General features: G+C 51.4%; 1 long non-coding RNA gene and 1 other non-coding gene across 3 annotated transcripts in view; one reads left to right on the top strand and one right to left on the bottom strand.

Annotated features, from left to right (window-relative positions):
* The window catches only part of LOC106737657 (uncharacterized), a 21702-nt gene extending 10660 nt beyond the window's left edge, over positions 1–11042 (top strand). Inside the window, exons 2-3 of one of the 2 annotated variants that reach the window (XR_009455767.1) lie at positions 8459–8526; positions 8784–11042. This is a non-coding gene — a transcript (uncharacterized LOC106737657). Of the gene's footprint in view, positions 1–1714; positions 8527–8783 lie in introns of those variants that run through there. The other variant, XR_009455766.1, reaches the window with a different exon arrangement.
* Positions 9756–18299, bottom strand: LOC132244195 (uncharacterized). Its single transcript, XR_009455764.1, has 3 exons — positions 15479–18299; positions 12170–12302; positions 9756–10376 (listed from the first exon to the last, which is right to left on the bottom strand). It is a non-coding gene; the product is annotated as an uncharacterized LOC132244195 (long non-coding RNA).

Raw genomic sequence — 18299 nt, 5'->3', positions numbered from 1 at the left:
GGAGAGTCCCAGGCAGAGCCCAGCACCATGATGCCCTGGTCACCCCGTACCAATAATGCACAATGCTTTTGGATGTCTGCAGAAGATCTGTCCCTGGCTTTGGGTCCTGGAGTCGTTGCATCCTTGGACCTGAGAGAGAAAGTCGCAGGATGAGTGCTCCCTGCACAGACCTGGCCAGAAAGCCCAGGTGTCCGGGCTCCCAGCCCCTGCTCTCGCCCCCAAGGCCAGGAGAGAGCCCAGGCATTCAGGCCCCCAAACCTCCTTTCTCTCTCAAGTCCCACACTCACCATTGAGGTCGCTATCACTCGGGCCCCTCTCCAGCATGGGCAGGGCGGTCTCCTGCCTGGGCGACTCCACTTTGCGTCTCCCCTGCAGCACGGGGGAGATGGGGGTGCTGCAGCCCTGCCTCCCGCCCCAGCGCAGGGAGAGCCCGGCTGTGCCGGCTGCCGCCGCCCAGCCCCGAGAAGACAGGTGCCTGGGCTCCTAGCTGCGCCGTGCTCCAGCCACCGGGCCAAACTCCCCTCCGCACGGAGCCGGGTGTACAGCACCCACTTCCTGTGCAGAAAACCCAGGGGCCCCGGCTCCCCGGGGAGACCCCCCTCCCAGCCCGGGGGTCTCCAGGGTCCTCTCCATCCGTCTCTGGGGCGTCCCGGGCACCAGATCGGGGGGGGGTCGCGAGGGGCTCCTGCACCCGCCTTTCGGGGGCAACTCGGGGCCCGCCAACACCCGCTTCCCAACCGGGGTGGCGGTACCTGCGGCGCGGCGCGGCGCGATGCAGAGCCGGTTCTGGCCCCAGCCCTCCTTGCGGGGCCTGCGCTGCTGCGCGCGCCGCTGCCCATCCGGCGACGACGTCACGTCTGAGAGTAAGGCACGTTGTGTGTGTCGGGCAGGGGCGGGGGAGGTCCGCGCGCATTTTGGAGCGGGGTGAAGGGCGGCATTTGGGGCACGGAGGGTGTTTCCGGGGTGCAGCACGTGGGGTGGGGTTTTTGGAGCAAGAAGGGGGCACGCGGGGTCCCGGGGAAAGGATCGGGCACGTCCGGGTTGCCGACAAGCCCTGTCGTGTGCTGGGTGCCCACCCGCCCTCCAGCCTGGTTTCTGCAACCCGCGACCCACAGTTTGGGAACCCCCGTGTTGTCGAAAAATCTCAAGTTTAAGTCACCTGCAAATAAAAAAAGGCCCCAAACGCACAACCCGCCACTCTAAAAATGAAGCTGAGTTTTAAAAAGCCAGCCCTGTTCCCGCCGCTTGTAAAAGAATTATACAGTAATTAATGTATAACTATGCAATGATAATAATCATACTAAGTGACCTTTGGGTTGCTGCCAGCACTTTCCCATGCCTGTCTGCTTCAAAATGACATGCTTCAACTTGGAGGACCCAGTTCCCAGTTGCTCACTGGCCAGTTATAGTCACCAATTTCGTGTTTAAGACCTGGCAGCGCTGACGCCACCTTTGCAGACCCTCGGTGTCCATCAGCAGCAGCTTGGTGGGGAGGGGGCTGCACGCCCACCGCACCCACAGCCGGCTTGGATGGCCCGGCCCTGGTGTCTCTGTGGTGCTGCGGACCCAAGGTGGCCGTCTGCGGCATGGTGCTCAGCACCTGGGGTGTTGTCATGCTGGAAGGGGGGGGGGGGGAGCTGGCAGAAGGAGGGTAATGGGGGGGTTGGGCTGGGGCGGGGGGGGGGGGGGGAGCTGGGATTCAAGAGTAGCAAAGGTTTTCGTGAAATCATGTGATGAGTTGGAAGATCTTGCAGGTCTCTGTGGATGGGAAGGTCTGGATTACTATTGATAGGCGTTATTTCTCTGTATGTTGCTGCATCCCGTCGAATAGAGGGAGGTGTAATGTTTGAAGTTACTGGTAGCCACTGCGCTGGAGTTGGTAGCAGCGTTCCAGACAGAGCCCTCATTACTGAGTGGTGTTGTGTGTTGGGGAACTTGGTACATCTACTTGAGGTCCAGATGGGTGCATAGTACTCAGCTGTTGAGAAGACCAGGGTTATGGCAGAAGTGCGGAGCACAGAGGTTTTTGCATCTAGCGTGTACTGGCAAGGTTTTGGATGATGTCCACTTGTGCCTTTGTTTTCATTGCAGTCTTTCGGAGGTCATAACTGTAGGTTAGAGAGCGATCAAGAGTTGCCCTGAGGTAGGTAGGAGCTGGGTCTCCACAAAAGGTGATGTTGAGGGTATGTGCCTTGCAATGGTAAAGATGAAATGCAGAGATGATGGACCTGGTTGGATTTGGTCGTAGTCTCCACTTATGGACGTATTCAGCCATTACTGATAAATCAGAGTCCAATGTGGCTTCAGTATCCTGAAAAAACTTTGCTTGCGTGGTCAAAGCAATGCTGTTGGCGTAGATAAATTTCTGCTGTGTTGTGTATGGCATATCACTTATGCAGATGGTAAAAAGTGTTGGTGCCAGAACAGTACCCTGTGGGAAGCCATTGTTGAGTATTCTTGGAGCGCTGACTGATCTTGTAGCTGCACCTTCATCCTTCTGTTGCTCATCAAAGTCCACAGCAGCCAGAGTAATATGGCACATGGCAGCAGCAGGGACAGTTTGAGCTTCAGGCTGTGTTTCCACACAGGATCATAGGCTGAGGAAAGATCTATGAAGGCAGCCCTGGTCTTGAGCTTGTGGTGAAAACCAGCCTTGATGTTTGTAGTGATGGCAAGAACTTGTTCACAGCTGCTGTGATGGGGTCTAAAGCCAGCCTGTTCTTGCGGGAGGAATAGGTTGATGATAGAGCTGGTTCTTACAAAGATGCACTGCTCCTATAAGGAGCTTACAGGTTGAGCAGAGCAAAGAAAGGGGCCCATAGCTCCCAGGGTCATGTACTGGCTTTCCTGGTTTTGGCAGGGCTAGCACCACTGCCTCACATTGGCTTTGTGGAATATGGCTGTTCTCCATCACAGCTGAAAAGAGCCAGAAGCCATTGTTTTGCCATTGGGCCAAGATGGAGGAGGAATTCTGGTGGAATACCATTTTTCCCAGCAGTTTTGCCCTTTGTGGATGCTAAGCCAGTATCCAGGTCTGCAAGAGTGACATGGTCTGACAGTTGAGAGAACTCTGGACAATTAGTCATCGTCTCTCACTATTCTTCTTAACTTCCTGTTAGTGTTGTTTTTCAAGGGATCTCTTTGAGTTGGCCATCAATTTGGCAGTGACAGTATTTGGGCTGACTCTGGGTTAGCTAGGTTTGCTGCTCCAGGTCTGCGGATTCCACGCAGTCCAGCCAGCTTTGTTGTCTGCAGATATTAAAGATTCAAGTAGTGCTGTGGCTAATGCTGGGTCTGCAGTTGTTGATATTGTTGGAAAAGGGCTTCACAGTCATGGCTCCAACAAGGGATGTATCGCTCTCTGAAACGTCGAGGGATGTTCTTCTTAGCTGCAGCAACAAGCAGAGCCACGAAACAATTGTACTGTTTTGGCATCAGGGAGATGCAGTGGATAGTTTTCTCCATGACAGGGGTTTCAACCCCTTGTGGCTGGTAACCAGCCTATGTTGGCTGTGGGAAGTCTGATAGGACAGTTTGGGACAGGCGTATAGAGATGCCTTCGCTACCTGACAAGACAAGGGTGAGGTCGGGATTGTATTCCCTCCCCCATCTTGCTGATCGAAAAGTTGCACAATGTTTGGCCTCATACACAAGGTGAACATCCCAGGCTGACATCCAGTCTTTCAGGGCTTCTCCACTGGTGTCATTTCCATCGTAGCCCCATTCAGTATGGTGACTGTTAAAGTCTCCCTTATATTTGGTTGGATGTTGAGGGGAGAGCTAGATTAGGCCATTCTTCATTGTGGGGGTTTGTAGATATTGCTAACGGTCAGCTTACCAATCTTGACAGCTGCTGTAGCGGTGCCTCTGTGATACAGCTGGTAACGTCATCTTTCATGCAGCGCTCCAGGCCATATTTTACATGGTGTAGGGTGTGGCAGGCTTAGAGCCATAGCTCTTATAGCGGCATGCTTGCTTGTTGTTACAACTTGCGTTTCCTGTTGTGTGAGATCATCAGTGTCATTGGTTCTCAGCATCTTTCCTAAGTAGTCACACTTAGCCTGTGAAAGACCAACATTCAATTGACAAATCCATGTTCCAGGGACTAATCGTGGTGCTTGGTCTTGAAAAGGATTGTTGTAATCACTTCAATATTGAGTTATGCTCCATTGACTGGGAGGCCAATTAAAGGCACTTGGTCGCTATTTTGGTGACATTAGTTGCAGACTCAGGAGATCAAAAAGTAAGCAGACTGCTTAAGAGGGTGGGTCACAAGAAGGCTGTCACCATCTGTTTGGGACTGGTGGAGATGCGTTGCCAGGTTTTACATCTCTTGTGGTGGTTTGAATCCATTCAGTGTGCTTTGGGCCATAGAAAGTTTGGTTCTGGTGAGGAGGTTGGCTAGGTTCGGTGCTTGTTTAAAGGCTAGGATGGGTGGCTCTGGGAAGATCTCTTTAAGAGTTGGGTCTTCTTCTAGTATGGGTTGCAGCTGTTTGAGGATTTTCCAGACTGGTTCCAGGGAAGGATGGTGTGTCATAGCTAACTGTGTATGGTTCGTGGGGGGTTTCTTTTTGTACTGCAGTCATTCTTCACGTGGTATCCGGATGGCTCTTTCAAAAGTGTGATCTATCTCTCTGAAGTGGTGTCCTTGTTGCGATTTGCGAGGTGACAATCGTGAGTGTTCTCCTTGGTGCAAGTTTGGTGGTATCAGAGGGCTTGGCTGTGATATCAGCTTTCTTGGTGTGTTGAGGGTGATTGCTGGTTCTGTGCAGATATGTATGTTGGTCTGTGGGTTTCTTGTATACCATCGTTTGTATTTCACCATTCTGGATAAAAATCATTGTATCTAAAAAGGAAATGTTTGTGCTGGAGTATTGAAGAGAGAATCTGATGGAGGGGTGATGATTGTTGAATATCTGATGGGAATCAATCAGAGTTCCAGGGTTTTGGTCCAAATGATGATGATGTCATCTAGATATTTCAGGTATAGCATGGGTTTCATGGGGCAGTTCTTGAGGAATTTTTCTTCCAGATGGGCCATAAAAAGGCTAGCATCTTGTGGGGCCCTTTTGGTGCCTGTAGCTGTGCCCATGGTCTGAAGGAAGTGTTGGTTGTTGAAAGTGAAGTTGCGTGTGAGGATGAAGTGTGGAAGTCCAGTAATATCCTGAGGGCTATACTTGGAGCTGTAATATTCCTCTCGTAGATATGTGAGGCAGGCTTGGGTGCCATCCAGTGTGGGATGCTGGTATATAAGCTAGTAACGTCCATGGTGGCTAGGAGGGTGGTGTGTGTTTTAAGTTTTTGTAGAAAGTTTGTTGTGTCTTGGAAAAAGTCGGTCTCAGGTTTTAGGATGGATTCGATGAATCCTGAGGTTTCCTCAGTTCGGGTTCCATGGTTGGATATGAGAGGTCTGCTGGTGTTCCCTTGTTTGTGGGTTTTAGGGAAGTGTAAAGAGTCCCTGGGTTGGGTCATGGGGGATCAAGTTCTGTAGTTTCTCTTGTAGTTCAGATAGAAATGATGTGATGGTGGTTTTGAGTTTTAAGGTGAAAAGGGGAGTTGGATTTTCGTTTAGTTCAGTGGTCTCCAACTTTTTAAAGTAGGAGATCACCTTTGGCATTTAAAAGCAACCCAAGATCTACCGTACAACGTTCCTGACCTGCCCCCACCCCCCACCCCCAGCAGTAAGTCTGTGGGGAGGGGAAGGGGGGGCAGATCAAAGCAGAGGGAGAAAAAATTATTTGGGGGCATGCCTCCCCAGCACGTAAGTCTGTGGGGAAGGGGAAGGGGGAGTGGGGTAGATCGAGGTCCCAGCTCCAGCCCCACTTCTGCCCTCACCCTGGGGACCTCGATCTGGCCCCTGCCCCCTTCCCTCCCCCACGGACTGACCTGCTGGGCTGGGGGTGCGGCATGTACGTGCATGCACCCGCGCACTCAGCCCTGCACCCCAGCCTCGGATCAACTCCACAGGAGGCTCCGAGATCTACCAGTGGATCGAGATCCACTGGTTGGTGATCACTGCTCTAGCTCTTCATCCTACATGGTGGCAGAGTTGTGTGTTGGTTTCTTTGATGTAGTCTTCGTGGTTAACAATAACTATCGCTCCTCCTTTATCTGCTGGTTTTATGACTATTTGGTGGTCAGATCTTAGAGCTTCTACGGCCCATCTCTCCGAGAGGGAGCGGTTGTTGTGGTGCCGTGCGCTGGTTATTTCATTGTTTGTTCTGTCTCTGAAGCCGTCAATGTAGCCATTGGGGTTTGGTTTTTGTCTGCTGTGAAGTGTCCACTCTGATGTGTTTTTTGGAGTTTTTGGTGTTAACCTTTTCCTTGATGTTGTGACAGGATGAAGTGTTGTTGAAAGTGGATTCACTTTGGTTGTGGAAATATTCCTTGAGTTGGAGGCATTGGAAAAATTCTTCTAGTTCTCCACATTGTAGTCTCTCATGAAGGTGTTTATCTGGGCAGAAATGAAGGCCTGTAGGAGAGGACAGATTTATCAGCTTTGCTAAGTGCGTGCATGCAGAGATGGATAATATTTGAGGCTTGACTGGTTCCTTCAGTTCCATCAGGTCTGAGGTTGGAATGTCACACGTTGTTGGTGGCGTTTCTCTGAGGGTTGTTTAGTGGCTGGGAAAGTTGTTCCTGGAGTAATTGCTTCAATTTCTTCTTTTTATGTTGGATGGATGTTGTAAAAAGTCTTTGGAAGTCTCTTTGTAAATGTTATATGATGTCTGGGAAGATATCCGGATTGATCTCTCTTAACTTGTTACAGCCTGTGTTGGTTTCCTCCTTAAGTTGATCTCTCTTGGAGTAGGTGAAGTGAAGGAGATGATTTCTTTGTTTTTCTGAAGTTCTCCTGCATAGCAATGAAGAGTATTTGGGGTTGTGTGTCATAGTCAGAGGATTGTAGATATTCAGTCCTCTGGGAATGATGTTGTGTTTCTTGCATAGGCTTAGAAAATGTTTGGCTTCATGTTGTGAAGTTTCGATTTCAAATGGCAAAATTCAATATCTTCTATGTTTCAGGGGTGTTGGCTGTAGCTGTGTTGGTCTAAGGACACAGGCAGAGAAGGCTCTTTGCATAAATGTGATATCTTTTATTAGACCAACTGAATAGTTGGAAAAATTGTTCTTTGCAAGCTTTTAGGTACAAACACCCTCCTTCAGGCAGAGGAAGGGTCTGCTGCTGTTATTGTGTTCTCCATGGTGGAAGAGAAGCCGACATGCAAAATACAGGTCTGTGAAAATCCAAATGCGTGGCAGTGAGAATCAAAGGCTATGGGAGATGATAGGTGTGAGATTCTAGCAGGACTTTTGATATGTTCTCCCACAACATTCATGCAAGCAAGCTAAGAAAGTCCCAGCTGGATGAATGGATTGTAAGGTGGATAAAAAACTGGCTGGAGCATTGGGCTCAGAGGGTAGTAATCAATAGCTTGATGTCTAGTTGACAGCCGGTATCAAGTGGAGCGCTTTAGGGGTCGGTCTTGGAGATGGTTTTGTTCAATATCTTCACCAACGACCTGGAAGATGGCATAGAGTACACCCTCAGCAAGTTTGTGGATGACACCAAGCTGGGAGGAGTAGTAGATATGTTGTAAGGTAGGGCTGGTATTCAGAGAGACTGTGACACATTGGAAGATTGGGCCAAAACAAATCTCATGAGGTTCAAAAAGGACAAATGCAAAGTCCTGCACTTGGGATGGAGCAATCCAATGCACCAGCACAGGCTGGTGGCTGACTGCTGGGCAGTAGCTCTGCAGAAAAGGATCTAGGGGTGACAGGGCACAAGAATCTGAGTATGGCCAGCAGTGTGCCCTTGTTGCCAAGAAGGCTAACAGCAGATGGACGGCAGCATGCAGTGATTCTTTTCTTCTATTCAGCACTGGGGAGGCCACATCTGGAGTCATTTTGGGCCCCCCACTACAGAAAGGATGTGGACACATTGGAAAGGCAATGAAAATGGTTGAGGGGCTGGGGGACATGGCTTGTGAAGAAAGGCTGAGGGAACTGGGCTGATTCAGTCTGCAGAAGGGACGACTGAGGTTGATATTTGATAGCTGCCTTCAACTCCCTGCAGGGGGGTTGCAAAGAGGAAGGAGCTGGCCTGTTCTCAGTGGTGGCAGATGACAGAACAAGGAGCAATGGGCTCAGGCTGCAGCAGCAAGGGAAGCTGGGTTTGGATATGAGGAAGAACTTTCTTTTCAGAAGGGTGGTAAAGCACGGGGACAGGTTACCCAGAGAGATGGTGGAGTCTCCACCCTTGGAGAAGTTGAAGACCCAGGTAGACAAAGCCTTGACTGGGACGGAGTAGTTGGGGCTGGTCCTAATTTGAGTAGGGGGTTGGACTAGATGTGACCCGCTGAGGTCGTTCCAACCCTCATTGTCTAGGATTCTATGAATTGCAAGGAAATATTTACTATGCTGATTAACTAAGAAAAAATCTTCCCCCACCCCACAGATCCTGCTGAGATTCTTCCTCAGCGTGCACATCGAGGACATGCCATTTTTTGAGGAAGATTTTGATGAGTAAGAGCTGGGGGGTGGGGGTCCTGATCCAGACCTGGTCCTGGGGGGTGGGAATGGGGCCAAGGGGGTTTTCTTCCCCAAAGGGGCTGGTGCTGGGTTGGGTGGTTGGGGGCGGGGGGGGAATCCCCAGCTGGGGTGGCAGGTTTCTCCTCCAGGGCCCTGATCCTGAGGGTCCCTGGCTGGGGTGGGGGGGTTAGGGAGTCCTGTGTATCAGGGCTGACCCCCTCACCCCCTCTATCCCCCCCTCCACCTCCCAGCTTGCAGGGGCCGATAAGGACCTACCACCTGTGGGAACAGGTCAGCTACAGCTGCTTCATCATGGCTGGGCTCTACATGCTGCTGGGCTGCTTCTTCTGCCAGGTCTGGCTCAACAAGCACAGGGAGCACATGGTGCACTAGGACCCCCCCCCCAGCCCCCTTCTCCAATGGGACCAGCCGCCACCTCTTATTTATTGACCCCCAGACCATAATCCTTTGCTCCTGGCCCCCTCCCCAGTCTCCCTAGTAGCTGGGGGGGACTCTGGGTAACTGGGAGCAGATTCAGCTACTTGGACCGGCAGGAAGGGGGTTGGGGGGGAATCTAGCACTCTGGTGCCCCCCCTTTCTGTGTATAGGGGGGGTCTGAGCTGCAGGGAACCTGCTCCAGGGTTTTGCCGCCACTTCCCACCCAGTCTGTCTGTCTCCAACCCTGGAGCGTCTTGCCTGAGGCAGGAAATGGAGTTGAATCCTGCAGCTGCCCTGGAGCCTTGGGGCTGTGGGTTTTCTTTTGGTGGGGGCGATTGGCTTTATATGGGGGGCAGGGGGGTTCTCGAGTTTATTTCAGTGTGCATTGTAGGTAGGTGGGGGGCCCAGCTTTATGGCTTTACTTAAAAAAAGCAAGTTCATGGTTTTATGGGAGTAAAAATACATTTGAAAATAAGCCCAAACCCACACCTCAACTGATGGGAAAGAAGAGAGTCTTAAGGTAAACACAATGTAAAAATGGAACAATACATTATAAGTGCTACTGCAACATCACAAAAAATGTGTGTGCACATAATATTGCCTTTCTTAAAAAATAGAACTACACAGACAATCCCCAATTTTGTGAAACAAAATCTTGAATCTGGATCAAAGCGTGAAGCCTGTTGATGTAACAGTGAATGTTGCAGTAGTAGCAATAATGGCACAGCCCGATTTACAAATAAAGCACCAAAAAGCCAAAAATGCAGCTAAAAAATTTTAATTACTTGGCATCGTGATGCCCAGCACATCGCACAAGTCGGGTAAAATGAGTAATAGCTCATGGTGTATAAAAGAAATCAGTTACAGTAATGCCCAGTGGCTGCTGTCGGATTAAATTTAATATTATGCCATTTTGGCGGCCTCAACAGCAATGATGAGAGCCCCGGCAGCCTCGGCAGCAGCTTTGTCGGCCATAGTGGCATCCCCTGGAGGCACCTTGGTGGCCTTGCTGGCAACCTTGCTGGCAGCAGCTGTAGCAGCCTTAGAGGTGGCAGCTGCAGCAACCCTGGTGGCAGCAACCATGGCGGCCTTGGTGGTGGCGTTCTTGGTAACCACAGCAGCCTTGGCGTCCTCCTCGGCAAACTCCTTGCAGCCCCCAACAAGTTATGCCGTGGACTTGGGGGAAGCCCTGTCAGCAACAACCGTGACAATTTCCCTTATGATCCCATGGGCAACGTCAGCACTGGCACCAGCGTAAGACTTGGCTTCCTGGCCCTCATGGCACTGATGGTAGCTCCCCTGGTGGTGGCCAGGGCGACTTCAGCCTGGACAGCAGGTTTGTCCCTATTGCCTGTGCTCTCTGTGGGGAAAAGACCGGGGATGACGGCTGCCCCCATCGACCTGACCTAAATTAAAACAAAAGGAAATAATAATTTAAAAATGTTGAAAACAAATTGATCCTGAGCTTCCAGTGCAAACTCAGATACGAATAATAAAAAAAAAAGTAAGACTTTTACTTTGCAGCGCAACTCCACTTAACTAAACAACATAGGCCCATAACCATAAAGAGGGGGCTGGGTCCTATGGGCTAGAGTGTCCGCTGGCACCAGAGACATACGGCTAGAGCATCACCAGCCATCGAGGTACTGCTGCAGCCATCAAAAGGGCACAACTACCCGTGGTGCCCTTCTGGTAGGTGATGGGGTGATGGGGAAGGGGGCTGAGCACATGACCCTGCCTCCCCCACTTTTGGGAGAAATGCCGGGGAAACCCGCACCTCCCGTCACCATGCCATGTATGGGCATGTCGTTCTCTTCCCGCCCCCCACAGTTTTGCAATACAAGGCACTTCATGTCCCCTCCCCTACACGCCACCCTTGGGCGATGCTGCCCCCCCCCCTGCTTTTGCCTGCATCTGCCCCTTTCCACACACGTGCCTGGGGACTGTTTTTGCCTGCACTGCTCGTTGTGCGGTGGCTTTCACTCTTGCTGCTGCTACTCGCCTCCACCACCCACGTGTCTGCACCCTGACCCTGGAACTTGTTCTTATACAGTAAATGGAGCTGGATCTTGCTGGAGCCTGCGGTGTCTTTTGTGGGGGAATTGGTTGTATGGCAGAGCAATGGAGGGGAATTGCTATATAGGGGGATTGGCTCTTAATGGGGGGGTATTAGGGTCAGCTGTGTGGGGGGAAAGGAGGGGCATTCCCAAAGGCTTTTCCTGGTGCATGGTGGGAAGGTGGGGTGGGGCTGTTAGTTGTATATGGTGAGGTTCATCTCTGCCCTCATCCTGCCTGGGTGGCTCCATGCCCCCACTGCCAGCTCCACGTTCCCACAATGCACCAGGCCCAGGCAGCGAACTGCACTTCTAGGGTGGCATGTGTGATGGGGCCATAGAAGCAGTTGATGAAGGCAGCTGGCAGATGCTACTGCTCATGCGCAGAGGGAGGGGCAGGGCGTGAGAGGGTAAGTGCATCTCCCACCTCATTTCCAACCCGTGAGTGAGACTGGGGCTTGTCCGTGAGGTGAGGGAGGGGGCTGCTTTTATCTGAAGTGGGAGGGTCCCTGCAACCCCCGTCCCCCCACCCCAGACCCAGTTGTCCCCCAGCTCCAGGGGAGACCTCTGATTGGGAGGGGGTCCCCCAGACCCAGCTGTGAGATCCCCATTGCTGCCCCGTGTGCAGCTGGGGGGCAGGGGGCTGCGAGTTGGGAGTGAGGAACAGCGGTGGGGCAGGCGGTTGTGGGTCGGGAGTGAGGGGCACCAGCAGGGCTGGGGGGTCGGGCTGTGGGTCGGGAGTGAGGGGCACTGGCAGGGTTGGGGCCAGGGAGCTGTGGGTCGGGAGTGAGGGGCAGCAGTAGGGCTAGGAGGGCAGAGGGCTGTGGGTCGGGAGTGAGGGGCACCAGCAATGTGGGGGGCAGGGCTGGCAGCAGAGCTGTGCGGTAACCCAATGTCAGATGTGGAGCTTGATCCCATAGTCACTGAGTCGATCTGAATGAAAAGTTTGGTATATCTGAAAAGTGAGGACGTTCATCACAGCTCTGGAGGCACAATTTTCAGAGCAAACCAAGGGCAAAAGAGACTTTGGTGCTCAGCGCTGTGCAAACCACAAACAATGGGCTGGTGGAGGTGAGACCACTGTAAATGCACCCAAGGGGTTGATTCCAGGGGGAGGAAGAGGTACCTGAGGCTGAAGGACACACCTGAACTGAGGAAGGAAGTCTAAGTTGGGCAGAAGATGGCTTCCCCTCAGCCCTAAACTTGTCATGAACCATGTTAAAAAGCAAGCTGCCCATCCAGTGTAGGAGTCTTCTCTGCGCTTGGATCAACTTTCACCTGAGGTGGGAGAAAGGAAAGAAGCAAATATTAGTAAGGATCAAGAGGGAGTCTGTTGTCAGCCCCCATCCAATGCTGGTAAGATTTCACGCTGTGACTGGGCTGACTGGACCCCCGAGCAGGTTTGGATCCATTTTCTGCTCCTTTTCCCTGTGGCCCCTGTGCTGGAGAACAGGGAGCCTGGTTGTTAGTCATTGCGTCTTCCTTCTACTGTTTTCTCTGCCCGCAAGCATGGCTCCTTCACTGCAAGAGCTCTTGGTACCCACTGCTGATTGAGGCCTACACTGGCACCTAACGTGATGTTACACATATACATACGTATCTTCATACATGTACACACACACACACACACACACACATATATATAATTATAGAATCATAACAATTTAGGGTTGGAAGGGACCTCAGGAGGTCACATTTAGTCCAACCTCCTCAAAGCAGGACCAGCTCCAAACATCTCATCCCAGCCAAAGCTTTCTCTACCTGGGTCTTAAAAACTTCCAAGGATGGACCACCACTCTGGGTAACCTGTTCCAGTGCTTTGCCACCCTCCTAGTGAGAGAGCGCAACTTGAGCCTATTGCTCCTTGTTCTGTCACCTGCCACCACTGAGAACAGTCCAGCTTCACCCTCTTTGGACCCCACTACAGGGAGTTGAAGGCTGCTGTTAAATCCCTTCTCAGTCCTCTCTTCTCCAGACTCAATAAACCCAGTTCCCTTAGCCTCTTCTCACAAATCATGTGCTCCAGCCCCTGAGCTATTTTTGTTGCCCTCCGCTGGACTCTTTCCAATTTTTCCACATCCTTTCTGTAGTGGGGGCTTAAAGCTGGACACAGGACCTCAGATGTGGCCTCACCAGTGCAGAATGGAGAGGAATCACTTCCCTTGACCTGCTGGCAACGGTCCTACCAATGCAGTCCAGGATGCCGTTAGCTTTCCTGGCAACAAGGGTACACTTTATGCCCCTGATTTTGTATCTTTGTCTGGATTTCCCCCAAAGTACGTTATGACACAAGCTACATGAACCGGCCTGGTCTGTGGGGATGGGACGAAATTTGCAGGGAGTTGTGGGGGGATTCTGAGTGGTGTGAACTGGGGCTGTGTGAAATTTTGCTGGCTGTTTTGTTTCGACTCATTTTGAGCTTGAAACAGCAAAATCAAAATGAAACAAAGGGCTTTGAACAGCCTCGAAACGAAATGAGGGGCAGTTGAAATGTTTCAAAACTGAAGCTGGGCTTGCCTGCAGGGAAAAAAACTTCACCAGAGCACCAGGAGCTCTCGAAGATCCGTGCCAGGGGCTGGGCTATGATGCTTGCCAGCTCCTTGAGCACCCTGGGGTGTAGATTGTCAGGGTCGGCTGACATGAAGGTGTCCAGCCTCTCAAGCTGTTCCTTCACAAGGTCAGCATTGATGGAGGGCAAGAAACCACCCTCGCTTAGGCATCCCTGTCCCGTAATGGGCAGGGGCATCCCACAGGACTTGTGAAAGACTGACCAGTCCAGGAAGAGTGGTCGTTCCTTGAGACGATCCTCCAAGCCCAAAGGGTGACAATACCAACACGGATCAAAGGGGCAAGAGTGCTCAAAAGCCCCCATGGCTCGCCAAAAGCATCCACAAGTGTCTCAAAGCTAAAAAGGAGGCGTACACCCAATGGAAGGGAGGGGTCATCACCAAGGAGGATTATGCCTCCATTGCTTGAGACTGCAGGGGGGTGGTCAGGAAGTCTAAGGCAGAGATGGAACTGGGACTAGTGACCTGGATCAAGGACAACAAGAAATCATTTTTTAAATACATAGCGGGTAAAAAGAAGGTACCAGGTAATGTGGGGCTTCTGCAGGATTTGCTAGGAAATCTGGTGGTCACACCAGACGACAAAGCCAACCTCTTTAACAATTTCTTTGCCTCTATTTTTTTGAGCAGGGGCAGGGCATCCCCCACACTGGGATCCCTGACGGACCCAGGGGAGGTGCTGTCAGGCTCAGGGTGAGTGAGGACCTAGTCAGGGAACTTCTGGTGGCGCTGGACGTGTTCAAGTCAGCAGGTCCTGACGATCTCCACCCCAGTGCTGAGGGAATTAGCAGAGATCATTGCGGGACCCCTGGCACGGATTTACGAGCACTCGCGGTGCTCTGGCGAGGTGCCGGAGGACTGGAAAAGGGCCAATGTGGTCCCCGTTTTCAAAAAGGGGGGGAAGGAGGACCCAGGAAACTACAGGCCTGTTATTCTTACTTTGGTCCTGGGGAAGCTCTTTGAGAAAATCATCCAGGAGCACATCTGCGAGGGACCAGCAGGGGAGATCATGTTTAGGGGCAACCAGCACGGGTTCATTTGAGGCAGGTCCTGTCAGACCAACCTGGTGGCCTTCTACGATCAGGTCACATAATCCTTGGACGCAGGTGTTGTGGTGGACGTAGTCTTTCTGGACTTCAGGAAGGCCTTCGACACTGTATCTCACCCTCACCACCATTCGCCCAAACCTCCCCATCACCCCCTTACCTTGTGTCTCCATCCAGAACTTGCCTTGTTTCCACCAGCTATGCATGGACATGGGTCTACCACCAGCATCACCACTGGGGACCAGGGTAAGTAGTGGGGTGGGGTTTACCCCTCCACAGGGCACTTGAGGGCTCCTCTGAGGCAGAAGCTGAGGCTCCAGAGTAACCCCTGGGGTCCCACTTCTGACTGGGGTCATTGGTTTGCAGGTTCAGGGCATTTCCCTGTGTGGGGCACAGTCCTCATAGCACTTGGGATTATTGTGCTGGTTGTAGCTGGGTATCTGCTGTACAGATGTGGGTACCTCTGCCAGGACTGTGGATGCAGGGCAGTGGAGATGGACAGACACACAGCCCCTGGGAGCCCCTGATGCTGGTCACAACCAATGAACACACATTTGCCAGTGGTCACGCGGAGACAGACGGGCACAGCACCACCAATGGTTTTCCTTGCTGGGGCAATGAAGCGTAGGCGGGAAGCAGAGTCCAGACTGTGTTGCACTTAGAAAGCAGGTTTTTAAACCTAGTGCTCTGAGAATTGACTCAACACTCAGTTGATGAATAGCAGAAAGGCTGGTTTTAATAACTTCCAACAAACTACAAAACTAAACAGAAAAAGACTCTTTCCCAATATAAAACAAGCTATTAGTCCTTAGTATTATCTTAGCTACACAAAGATCTTTACCCTTTGCAGGCAGGAAGCAGTTCTTGTACAGCCTGAAAGCGTGGGTCCTTCACTTGTTGGCTGGGTGGCAGAATGACTTTTTGGACTATGCACACTTTGCTGGCAGTCCTGCTTAGTTCTTATACTGTTTAATTGTATAGCTTCAAAACATCATTTTTCCTTGATGATTGCCTGATTAAAGTCCAAACAAAATGGAGGAAAAGGTTGATCATCATATCGTAACTATTAAGTGTTTGGCTCCTGTTCTTGAATGTCTAGGTGTAAAGACTGTGTTTCTGCAGTCCCTGCAATTATAGGTCAATCACAGATGACGGGCCTTGGGTGTCAGACAGGATACTAAGAGGTGTCACTGAACCTATCTTGGGGTATTTGTATAGCAGTGGGGCAAATTTGCAGTAGCTTGTACCAGTGATGGTCTACTTACAGAACTCCAGATATACATTGAATGATTGAGACACTGTAACGCCTTAGAGTGACATTGGATGCCTGTTTTGAGAAATGTGAGGATGTCACATATAGAACATCCTCCCTGCATTCAGTGCACCTTTTACAGGTTTCTTTTGAGATGCCTTTTGTTTTCTTTAGCTGCTAGGTCAGTTGAAATGCATATATAGTTTCCTGGGGTGTAGGTTGTAGCCGTGTTGGTCTAAGGACACAGGCAGACAATGTTCTTTGGGTGACACTGATATGTTTTATTAGACCAACTACACTTTTAAGATGATCTAATAAAAGATATCAGATTCACCCAAAGAACCTTGTCTGTATATAGTTTCCTTGCCTTCACTGGCCCAGCCTTTTCCTTAAAGGGCTTTCTTAGGTGCACACATGTGATGAGCGCATTGGGTCTCTGCCAACAATTTTAACCACTGTTATTATTTTATGACATGGGTCTGGTATTAGGTACTGCAAACACTCTACTGTCTTGACGCCTAATGGGTTGCAAGCCATTAGCAGAGTTTGATTTTCTTGTGGCAGTCTTGTTACTGTGATCCAGTCTTGCCCCAGCCTTTGTCTTGTACACTGTCCAAGCTTTCACAATTTTTATATGCAGCAGGCTGGACCATGCCTTCTCCACCAGTGAGTAGCAATCAGCTGGGAGTGGGTGTGTGTGTGTGTGGCCCAAATGCCTGGGTCCTGTCTGTGCATGTATAAGGTCCCTTCCTTCTGGACTCCTATGACTCTACATCCTGATAGCACTGAAGTCGGTCGCAGGACCCGACAGCCCCAAGCCCCTTGCACAGGCAGCAGCAGAACTGCAATCTTTGTACTGCAATGAACTAGCTACCTTCCAGGCCGTAACAAAGAGATCCTTGTACCATGGGCAGGCCCATCCCTGGGGGGGATGAATCAGGGTGACTGCCCCAAGCCCCGCACTTTAGGGAGCCCCTGCGGAGCTGGGCAGAGCGACGCAGCAACTCTAGCCACCCGGAAACCCCCCCTCCCTGGGCTGCCGAATCCACCGCCGGCTTCCTCATGTCCAGGGGCAGGGCCCTGCACAGGCTGATTTCCCTGGGGCCCAGCACCCTAATTGGGTTGTCTCTGACCATGAGACAGGCCTCAAGTTATACCAAGTGCCCAGCCACTTGTTTCATGGAAGAAGCTGTGGTGTCCCTGTATGGGTCTTTATATGAATGCATTCATCATGGAGGTTAGGAGGGACCTCAGGAGGTCACATCTAGTCCAACCCCCTACTTAAAGCAGGACCAGCCACAAACATCTCATCTCAGACAAGGCTTTGTCTAACTGGGTCTTAAAAATCTCCAAGGATGGAGATTCCACCACCTCTTAGATTCATAGGTTCATATATGTTAGGGCTGGAAAGGACCTCAATAAATCATTGAGTCCAACCCCCTGCATAGGCAGGAAAGTGTGCTGGGTTCAGATGACCCCAGCCAGATGCCTATCTAACCTCCTCTTGAAGACCCCCAGGGTAGGGAAGAGCACCACCTCCCTTGGGAGCCCGTTCCAAACTTTGGCCACTCTAACTGAAGAAGTTCTTCCTAATGTCCAGTCTAAATCTGCTCTCTGCTAGCTTGTGGCCATTATTTCTTGTAACCCCCAGGGGCGCCTTGGTGAGTAGAGCCTCACCAATTCCCTTCTGCGCCCCCAGGATGAACTTATAGGCAGCCACAAGGTCGCCTCTCAACCTTATCTTGCAGAGGCTGAAGAGGTCCAGGTGCCCCAGTCTCTCCTTGTAGGGCTTGGCCTGCAAGCCCTTGACCATACGAGTGGCCCTTCTCTGGACCCTCTCCAGGTTATCCGCATCCCTCTTGAAGCGTGGCGCCCAAAATTGCACGCAGTACTCCAACTGCGGTCTGACCAGCGCCTGATAGAGGGGAAGTATCACCTCCTTGGCTCTGTTTGTCATGCATCCGCTGATGCACAATAAAGTGCAGTTAGCTTTGCTGATGACTTCGTCACACTGCTGACTCATGTTCATCTTGGAGTCCACTAGGACTCCAAAATCCCTTTCCGCTTCTGTGCCACCCAGCAGGTCATTCCCTAGGCAGTAGGTATGCTGAACATTTCTCCTCACTAGGTGCAGCACTTTGCATTTCTCCTTGTTCAATCACATTCTATTGTTTTCTGCCCATTTGTCCAACCTGTCCAGGTCTGCCTGTACTTGTTCCCTGCCCTCCGGTGTGTCCACTTCTCCCCATAGTTTTGTACCACTCACAAACTTGGACAGAGTACACTTCACTCCCTCGTCTAAGTCACTGATGAAGACATTGAAGAGTGTCGGTCCAAGGACCGAGCCCTGCGGGACCCCACTGCCCACACCCTTCCAGGTCGATACCGACCCGTCTACCACCACTCTCTG

Source organism: Alligator mississippiensis, chromosome 11 (genome assembly GCF_030867095.1).
Source record: "Alligator mississippiensis isolate rAllMis1 chromosome 11, rAllMis1, whole genome shotgun sequence".
Classification (NCBI taxonomy): domain Eukaryota; kingdom Metazoa; phylum Chordata; order Crocodylia; family Alligatoridae; genus Alligator; species Alligator mississippiensis.
The sequence above is the reverse complement of the archived record's forward strand: the minus strand, read 5'-3'. Positions and strand labels throughout refer to the sequence as shown.